At 37.0% G+C, this 9,044-nt stretch overlaps 1 long non-coding RNA gene across 1 annotated transcript; it reads right to left on the bottom strand.

Annotated features, from left to right (window-relative positions):
• Window positions 1-3,330: 3,330 nt before the first annotated feature.
• On the bottom strand, window positions 3,331-7,027 carry LOC119620513 (uncharacterized). The gene is made up of 3 exons (XR_005237008.2): window positions 6,942-7,027; window positions 6,787-6,838; window positions 3,331-4,609 (listed from the first exon to the last, which is right to left on the bottom strand). It is a non-coding gene; the product is annotated as an uncharacterized lncRNA (long non-coding RNA).
• Between the last annotated feature and the right edge of the window lie 2,017 nt (window positions 7,028-9,044).

The raw sequence follows: 9,044 nt of genomic DNA, 5'->3' as shown, positions 1-9,044 counted from the left end.
ACAAATGAATCATTTTGGGCATCTTCACCTCCTACATTTTCCATGTTCCTGCTAAAGAAAGAAAGAACTTCCTGACAAATAAATAATTTTTACAGAAGCAACTTTTCAAATACTCTAAATGAATTATCTTCGTGTTTTACACTGGATATTATACCAACTGAATAATGTATCACGTTTGAGCCCAAGTCAAATGTAATTTGAAAAAATACTGAACCTTTACAACAAAGAGAGCATATATAGCAGGTTAGTTTGCTGCTTTATGTCAATTGCCAACTTTCTACAGAAACACTTATTAGATAATATTTCATCTTAAACCATTTTATAGTAGAGAGCGGAAAAAAGTTTCGCCACAAAATCTATCCCATTGATTTGCTAAAAGGCAAATCTAATTTAAGTAAAATAATGCATTTAGAGGCATAACACCCTTTTGCTAAAATCTGTCTAAAATAATGGTGCTAAGCAATATACTAGTTAGACCTGAACTAGTTGTGCTATGGCCAGCAACTTGCTTAACTGTATTTAAGTTGTGCTATAGCAAGCAAGTAGCTCAACTGGGAGCAGTGTGTGACTGGAAAAAAAGAAAGTAGGTACCACACAAGCATTACTTGGAATAGGCTGATTAGGCATTCATTGTGAGGGAATATATAAGGTAGGAAAGAGGTCTTTGGTTAATCAGCTACATTAAAGAATTAATGCTTTTCTAGTCTTATTGAGTTCCTCATTTTCTTTAGTAGTCTTTAGATATTATCTTAAATGCTACAATCCATTAGATTACTTTTTGAAAATATGTATTTCTTGCTTGTTCTCCCAAGTATACTGAAGGTAGCTTGGGCACAGCCCTTTGCACCGTTATGCACTGATCTTTCTGTCTTCAAGTCCTTCTTGAAGAAATGCACTACATTTCCTTCTATTGATAATGCCCCAGTGCCTGGCAAAGTGTCTTACTGGGGATGTGGATTAAATATATTTTAATTTTATTAGAGTCCATTTAAGCGATAAACATTTGTTCATGTCAATCAGCTTCAAATTCTCAAAACAAATTCTATATTTTTATGATAAATATTTTAAAATCTTCATGGAATCCTTGCAAAAGTTTATTAATTATTAGAAGTATGTTTAATAGATAAAACATATATTTTTCATGTTTTATAATGTTAAAAACATAATAAGGCACTAACAGTAATTAGGACTATATAAAATGTTAAATAGAAAATATATCTTCATAGTTTTTTTTTCCTATTTGCAAAACTTTTTATGTGAATTAGCCCTCTTGTTAATCAAGAGCTTCTTGAGATAGGTATAAAAACATGGGTATAGTATATGAAGAATTTGAGATTCCAAGGGGTTGTAGATGGCTTTCCAGAATTAGCTGGTACATCTAAATAGGGTCAATAGTTTATAGAAAATAAATTGTCCCTAACCACTCACATGAGCCCATCAAACTGAAGACTGTGGCAAACACTGTGAAGTCAATTTTGAAGAACTGAGTGGAGGTGCCCATCCCCATGCCTCATCAATTCTCCCAGGGTTCAGACCCAAAAGAAGCTATTTGCACAATCTGGGCAATGGATCTTGGATTCAAAGTTTCTGGTTGAGGGACATAAATAAGCAATCTTAGAAAACAAATTGACTGCCAGGATTACCATTTTAGCCACTTGTTTCAAAAGGAAAATAACTCAGAACCTGGTTAGATTTTGAAACTCAAAGCATAAGCAAAATATACATCACAGCATCACACTCACTGCCTGTTTCCGGTTTTTCATTCCTTTCCTCAAACATATATTTGTCCAAAGCTTGTCCAAATCAATGAACTGCAGATTCATTCATCATTGTTTTATCTTCTCCTAAAATTCATTCAAAGAGTGTAGGACTGGAACTCTAGAAACCTGTTTGGTTAGTTTCTTACCTCTTTTATTAGTTAGCTCTGTTACTTTGGCAGTTCACTTCATTTTCTCTCTGATAAATCCACTCTCTTTACATGTAACATCAGTGATCTGAAATAGATAAGTCTCTCTAATTTCTCCAATGTCTCTGTACCTGTAAGAAAAGTTAAGGTTATATAATAAATCATTTTCAAAATGTAAGAAAAAGTTACAGTAAACGATTCAAGTCATGATACTAAGTAATGTCTAATTCTGGGCTTTGCTAAAGTGTCAATTTGAAGAGAAAATGTAAGTATCCAATTTTAGCTGCCTAATGTAATCTGAGTAAAACGACAGAGCCACTGATTCAATACCATTACCAAATGAGTTTGTCCATAACCTCCAGCATCACACTCCATTAAATTACACTTATTAACAACACATTTGAAAACTTATTTGTAGAAAGAATCTTTGTACAAGTTAGTTACAAGCCACAATTTTAGCCTTAGAGTACAAAATCCCTTACAGTACACCCTAAGCCTTAACCAGACTACAGTATTATTCTGACATATGTACAGATAGCACATTGCTCCCCTTGCCCTGGCCACTCCTTGACCTGTCAGTTGTGCTCTCTGCTATTTCCCTCTAAAGTGGTCTTTCAAGCAGCAACTTAGATTGCACCCACCATGCAGGAAGCACTGCAACTAGAAGTGATTTTTTTCCTTCCACCCAGCCAGCCACCCACCTCAGTTCACCCCGCCTTCCACCCCACCAGGTTCTAATTGTGTCTGTCCTCTTTTGACTCGAATGCTTGAAGTCACCTCTAACCACATGGACTCCATGCTGGTCTACAGTTGTGTAGCTAGGGGTTTGTTTCTTAGGATTTGTCTCAATGATCACTACTCTCCTTTGCTAGTTCCCAAATTCTTTGGACTCCAACCATACCTTCCACTAGTTTTGAACTCTTGATTGTGTGACCTCAGATATGATGCCTCTTATCCTCAGCAATTCATATTTTTTACCTGCTATCTCCAATATTCAAATGTTAGGGTTTTTTATTATTTCTGTTGACTTTTGTTGAATTCACCCAAACATTTTTTCTTTTGCATATCTGCCTCATTTCCTCATACATCAGTTATGTTTCATGGCATGAAATCATTATTTGCATACTTACTATAAAATCTTACAGTAAAAACACTTTATCTTTCCTTTCATATCTCTATGTCTGCATTTATATATGCGAACATGTATTTGTATTTGGGACATTAATAGCAAAATATGTTATCATATAATTTATATAGTAACAGAGCTACTGATAATATGGTCTGAAAAATGCCATAGGCTTTTTCCTTTTTTCTCTGTCAGTGCTCTGATACTCACATTGCTAATATTTCTGTTGAAGGTTTTATTTAAAAACCTGATGTAAAACTCTTTAGTGTTAAAGAATAACAAAAGAATTACCAAGATATTTTTATTTTTAACAACCCAGAGTAGATGCTTTGATTACTACATGAACTTTTTATTTTTTGTTTTATCTCAAATTACCCTAAATATTAGTATTTATTAATTTAAAAAATCCATCAAAGTAGTGTAATATAGAACATATTATGAACATTTTTTTTTCTTGAGTCAAAATTCAAGTATTAAAAACATGCATGTTCTTAGCTTAAATATAATGCCAGGTTACATTTATAATGTGTAAAGAAGCAATTGTTTTCTAACTACAGCCTAATCAATCAGTACATTGTAATACCTGCTACAGGCAGTAAAGCAGTAGTAATAAATATAAGACTCATTAAATAAACTTTCATTATGCCTTACTGTTCAAGGATATCATCATTTTTTCCCTCAGGTTCAGTTTTTAAGAAGAGTGGATGATAATGTCATGGGATTCTCGGGGTGTCACTTCATCAGCTGGAAACCTGTGTGGCCAGTGGCACCTTTGCCTGAGTTTTGCTTGGACCCACAGGACTCATCCCATCCACTCGGCCTGTCAGGCTGCAGTTGGCTGGGACTGGATCCCTGAATCCCATACCTGCCAAAGGTGGGCCAGGTGCGGAGTGGTGATGGGTACATGAGTGAGCATGAAGTGTTGCCACTGTGTACAGCCAGGCAAGCCAGCTGGTGGTGGGGTGGGGAGCTACAGGCACTAGCATGGGTGCCAGCTCCCTGCAAGGCTGTGGCTGGACCAAATGTACCACAAGCAGCTTCCATGACTGGCACTGTGGAATGCAGTGGCGTCCGGAAGCTTGGAGACACTGGGAACCATAGAGTCCCAAAGAGGGTGTTATAGCCCTGGCTCAGGGATCTCCTAGGTCTGGGCTCCCAGAAGGGCTGCAGCTCTTCTCTCCTTCTCTTTTCTCTCCTTCTTGTCACTCACAACATGGCGAGCAAGGGATGTGTTTCAGCCCTGTTTGTGTTACAGCTCTTTTGCAGGTCCCGAGTTCTTGTCCTGCTTCCAGGAAGAATGAGGTAGACAGACAAGTGGAGGGTCAGCAAGGCAAAGAAGAGTTTTATTGAGCAATGGAACAGCTCACAGGAGACCTACGTTGGGTAACTCCTCCCTGCAGGCAGGGTGTCTTGATGAGCGTTCAGCTTTCAGTAGAGGGGAGACCTTGGAGTGGGTAGCTCCTTTCCGCAGCTGCTAGTCCCATCATCTCCTTGAGTCTGGTTGAGTCTAGGGCTTCTATGGGCCTCAGAGGGGAGGAAGCACTTGCCAATTGGTCCATGGGCAACCATGGGCGGGCCTGGAAAAAGCACCATAAGCTTTCACTCTGGTTGTGCAATTGGCAGTCTGAACTCCAGGCTTCAGGCCCTCCCAGCCTGAAGGTGAGACTTCACTGAGGACCTGTCCGCTTCTGCCTAGGTGCCGGTCTGCCTCCTGCCACCCTTCATGGTACCCAGGCTGTTCCTGACAAGGGGTGCCTGCAGACCAGCACCAAGCGTCCCTCATCTCCCCCTCAGCTTCCCTCCCATGCTTGTCAGTGCCCAAAGTCCACAGGGGGACAAGACAGCAAGGGGCTGGCATGTTGGCCCTGCCCCAAGCATGTCCATACCCAGCCGCGCTGTGACAGTGCCTGAGCTTGGTCCCAACCTTGCTCCAAAATCAGAGTGGACTCTGGGAGCAGGGAGAAGTCAGCAGCGGGCGCAGACACCTCCAAGCTTGCGGGGGCAAGGGACCTTCCAGGGCCCCCAAGACTGTAGAGATGCCCAGGTCCCTAGCCAGGGCTTGGGTGACTGCAACTGTGCGCAGGAAGGTGGCGCTCCTGCCTGCTGCCAGCCCTCAAGAGCACAAAGATACCTAGGTCTGCAGCTGCAGCTGCACCTGGGGAGCGCTAAGTTCCTACCCGGCGGACTCAGAAGGGAGTGGGGCTCCAGCTAGCTCTGTGGAGAGGGAAGCCAGCCCCAGAAGTGCCTTCCCCACTGCAGCTAGCATCATGTCAGTGGCCTCTCCAGATGGGCCGCTACTGCCATCAATACTTAAATAAGGTAGGCAGCTATCATCTGATAGTTGATCCAAATAAAAATTAAAAGCTAAATATTTACTGAAGTACAATGATATTGAAAATAAATTTACTGCTCTATATAACTGTTGCAATATTTGTTTAAATATTTAACTGCAAACTGATTATAATTTAAAAATATATAATCTAAATGTGAAATAACCCAAGGTTTTGGCATCTAATTCTATTTCCTCATTGTTTAACCTTGTCCTGTAATCTATGTTCTATTTTTTTATTGAAAATTTCTGGTAGCTTATTGGTTTCAAGGGAATGATTTTCTATAGCTTTTTTTTTTTTTTTTTTAATCACCAGGATCAATTCAAACATGACATTTATTTTATTTACTAAATTTATTTATCCATTTGTTTTGGCATCAGACACTCCTAGGTTCTAGTATTGGCTTTGCCACTTATTTGTCATGTAAACTCAGGCAAGTGCCTAAACGTCTCAAAGCTCTATTTCTCTACTTTACGATTAATGGATAATACCAAAAAGCAGTTTCATTCTATAGCTGATATTATTTTCAAAATAAGCTATGCAATGCATGTACTATAGCATCTGACTCGACGGAAGTACTCAGAAGGCATGACTAGTGCTTTGGTTTTTGTTGTTTAGTTGTCACAGGCACCCAATTTTTTATTTGTCCCTCAGTTTATTTGTATGCTATTTACAGGCATGCTCCTTTTAGACGATTTAAAGAAAAAAAGAATGATTTTTGTCTTGCTTAGTGCTCTTGTCAGGGGAAAAGCAAGGACATTCAATGAAGATTTTTTAAAAATACACTACCTAGAAGTTAATAGTAAAAGATCTCTCCTGATAGTACAAACCTGGCAATCCTAGTATACCATCAGAACCGACTAATATCTGATAATTTAAATGACTTTTCAAGTTCCCACTTCGCTGTTTCATTTCATTGTTTTGCCATTTCATTGTTTCCTAAATAAAGACATTCCCTAGACCTGTTATTTGCTCAATGAACAAATCACAAAACTATGTGTAAGCAATAAGGAACACAGAAAGGAAACTGGCTTCAGCAGATATTTTGATTATCTTAAATGAATAAGGAAGACTGCAAAAATAATTTAGTTACATTTGTATAATATGTATACATAACTTATCAGGAAAACATAGCACAATCCTATACTTAGTTTGAAAATTTCATAATATTTTCTGTTAGCGATATTATTTCCATTGCAAGTTGTTCAAAGGATAGTTTAAGTAATTTTAATAAATCTTATTTTTACCCTAAATGTGAATCTATTCAAAATTACTCAAATAATATATGTTACATGTTTGTTCTTAAAAAAAGAATCAAACACTATAGAAAATACAATACAAACCCACTTCTATACCAAACCCTTTTCCTCATCCCCCACTCTCATACACACAGGTCCCGTAATGGCTTTTTGAGAGATGCTTACGAATGTCATTTGTGTTATCTATCTCTGCTATCACTGGAGTGTAGAATTCTCACTTTACAGAATGAGGAGGATGTAAGAAGTATGAAAAAAACTTTAGGGGAAATGAAATAGATGAAATAAAAGAAGCAGCAACAGAACGCAAGCAGGTTATATACATTAATCAATTGATTCCTTATGACAGCTCCATGAGGCACATGTTATTCTCAGGTTTCATTACAGTGAAGTACAGCTTAGGCTAAGAGATATCCTCAAGGTAATGTTATCAGCAAAAGGCAGACATGGAATTCAACCAAATTCTATTTTTTCTAATACTTCAAATGTAGCAGTTACACCATGCTACCTCTCAATGGCTTTTTCTTTCGGATCTTAATTTTTTTTTTTTTTTTTGAAATGGGAAGTTTTTCTAGACACATGCATGAACATGCGTGTGCATACACATATATACATGCATGCATATGAATCTTAGGGTGTACAATAAACAGAATAGCATTTTTGCAAGGATTTAGAAGAATAATATGAATAATCATAGCTTTTGAGTTCATTTATTACAACTTCCAAGATACCAGAGGGAAATTATCTTTTTTAATACATTTATATTTTCAGAGCAGTTTATGTTCACAGGAAACTGAGTCGAAGGTACAGAGATTCCCCTGCACCCACTGCCCTCACACACGCATAGTCTCCATTATCGACATCCACACCAATGATATTTTATATGGTGAAATTCTACTTAGATAACAAATGAGATAAATATCATCTCATACTTATGAATATTTTGACAACAGGTGGGTCAGTTATTATTGCTTGATGGGTATAGGCAATATATTCCAAAATTCCCACTATTTCCGTGATTTGGCATTTCAATACCCAGAGCTTTTGGTAAACTCTGAATTGCAGCTGACTGGTAAATACCACTGGACCATCTCTAAACATGACCAAACAAAAAATCAACCTAATTGTAGAATTCTCCAGACACAATCTGGCCATTTACATTCAGAGTCTCCCTCCCGTCAGTCTTTTCTGGTTCTGCATAACCCCCTACAGCTGTGGATACCAGCACTCATGTCATTCCTTGGCACTCTCTTGACGGAGGCACATTTCTTATTGAAAGGTGGTAGTTAACCTTTTAGAGGTGGAAATAGGATCTTTCTTCCTGAGTTGGAGCCTGCAGCATATAGTTAAGAAGGGATAATCTTGTCTATTGCAAATGTATAGCGCCAGAGCCCTTTTCCTGTATATAATGTTCAAATCTATTGACAAACAGAATATATCATTTGATTTATTTCTCTGTATGCTTCTAAATGGCACAGTCATTTATCAGCTATGAAATCTAGTTAGACAGTTCTAATAATGTTCCAAATTTTGTAAAAAAGCAATGCTTCTAAAAATTACCAGAAAACGAGACAAGAATGAATATTTAGGATAGATGACATAAGACACATATACTTTCTTTAACTTAAAGATATTTCTTCCACCTAACGTATACCTTAATGATTTCTGCAGGCAGAAGAAACAGGATGGGGAAAAAAGAGGATATGAAAAAGGATCTTTCAGGGAAATTTTAAATATATTATGAATTTACAATATAACTATAACATATCTAAAATATATATATATTTATGGTTTTGTCCTGTATCGTTTTTGGATTTGTTAGAAACTCCAAATGATTTATATTATAATAAAGAAAATTAAATTGAATACTAAAACACTTAAAAACACAGCCATGTGGTTAATAAAAAAAACTCTAATTTACTGTCATCATTGTTTTTATTTCACAATCATTTGTTGCTGACAGAAAAGAGTTCTTATGTTAAGTGTGTTATAGATATTTCTCTTTTTTTCACTAGACTCCAATGAATGTTATAGATATTTCTGATGCCTAGTTACACTTATACAAATTATTAAATAAAAACACTTCAGTCTTAGTTGATAAAACGCTCAAAGTTCAAAATATAACATGTGCTTTTCCCATAATTAATACACAAGAGAAAGAGTTTTCTTTCTCTTGTGAAATGTTTAGTAGATTATTTCTTATTCACTTTTTTCTTTGCAAAGCCTACCATCTTTCATTTGGGTAAGGTCTTATGGAAATGTCTGGAAGGAGCAAATGCATGACATGCCAAATCAAGTCCTGTAGGCAATACATAATTCATATCAAAAAGCAAAGCTTTATTTTTAAAATGCAGAGATTTGTTCGTTTAAAATAGTATTTTTCTTTTTCAGTTCAGTGAACCTAAGAATTAGTCCTAAAACAATTT

Source organism: Chlorocebus sabaeus, chromosome 7 (genome assembly GCF_047675955.1).
Source record: "Chlorocebus sabaeus isolate Y175 chromosome 7, mChlSab1.0.hap1, whole genome shotgun sequence".
Classification (NCBI taxonomy): domain Eukaryota; kingdom Metazoa; phylum Chordata; class Mammalia; order Primates; family Cercopithecidae; genus Chlorocebus; species Chlorocebus sabaeus.
This window is presented reverse-complemented; position numbering and strand designations above follow the sequence as displayed.